Raw genomic sequence first — 1,374 nt, 5'->3', positions numbered from 1 at the left:
AATTCTCAACGAAAAAAGTGCTCTCTGAACCGAACGTGAAAGTTGTTTTCTATCAGACGGCTGTTCACGTAACTCCACTCTCGGCTTGGATTATATATCCATTTGGTCCGCTCTCGGCCATTCCACACGCTGCCTAGCAGAGACGTGGTTATCTGAAGAGGATTCTCTCTTTTGTAGTAGATGCCGAACCTGCTGCTCAGTGGGCGGGCGCAGCAGCTACATGGACCCCTTCCTTTATCTTGTTGCCAGCGCTTTCCCGGGCCGAGCCGGAATTCTTTATTCTAACTTGGCAGGCAAAGCCCGAAGGAAGGCTGCTATCCCCTCGGCCTTCTTCGTTTTCGATGAAAAACAAATCGACATCTCAATCTCCGAAAGCCTTTTCCTTACCCCGCCGCATCTCCCTCCCTTCGTCGAGCCTTTCCTTTAGTGGTTTGGGAAGCATTCCCTTATCTGAACGTCGGCAGGCATTCAGGAATTCCCCTTTTTTTGCCCCGGGGTTGTTTTGGTTTGAACATAGGCTCAAACATGATTGGAGGGGTCCTAGCTACGCCATGCGTTCAATACAAAAAAAAGGCCTCTTGGAAGCAGCAGGGATGACAAAAAGAGGGCGCTTTCCTGTGTTGCACTGAAAAAAGGACAAAGGAGAAGACGCTCTTCGACTTTCTTTCTTCCTCCCGCGCCCGCCTAAGCCCGGCCCGCGTTAGAGGGGAAGATTAGCAAAGCGGAAAAAGACAGAGGGAGGGGGAGCAGCATCTTATTCTCTTCGCGAGAACTTAACTTAAACTTAAGGATCGGAGAAGCATTCGGAAGGGGCGAGGCCTTCATTTCGTTGGCAGAAGCAGAAAGGATCCAGGGGCTTCGGGGAACCCAAAAACGAAGTCTGTTTACTTTTATATTAGATAGAAAGACAAGAGATAGATGATATATATTTTTAGGAAGAATATATACATCCCTTGACTAAAGATGTCTATGTATCTATTATTTAATCATCTCCCGATCGATTATCTTTTATTTTCTTTATCTAGTTCGCACTGCTCTTTCTCTCACAATTGCATCAAAGAAAATAGAGAGAGAGAGAGCAGATGGATCCTATCCCCTATATCGAACACTCATTCCTATATATTGATAGAAAGATCTTCGTCACGGACTTTGCCTTTGTTCCATTTTTCTATTATAGGAATTCCTCATATCCAAGGCAGCTTCCCACAAACACCCCACCCATACGACTATGTCGCCTTTTGAATCGACAGTTGATTGGGCTTCATAGCTACTTTCATTCAAAAGTAAACCGAATAGAATATTAGTCAATAGGCTTCTTTCAGTAGCAAACATCTTCATTTTTACCGGGCGTAGCGCACCTTTGGTACTTCAGTA

The sequence above is a fragment of the Ananas comosus genome, unplaced genomic scaffold, assembly GCF_001540865.1.
Source record: "Ananas comosus cultivar F153 unplaced genomic scaffold, ASM154086v1, whole genome shotgun sequence".
Lineage (NCBI taxonomy): Eukaryota > Viridiplantae > Streptophyta > Magnoliopsida > Poales > Bromeliaceae > Ananas > Ananas comosus.
Note: the sequence above shows the minus strand (reverse complement) of the source record.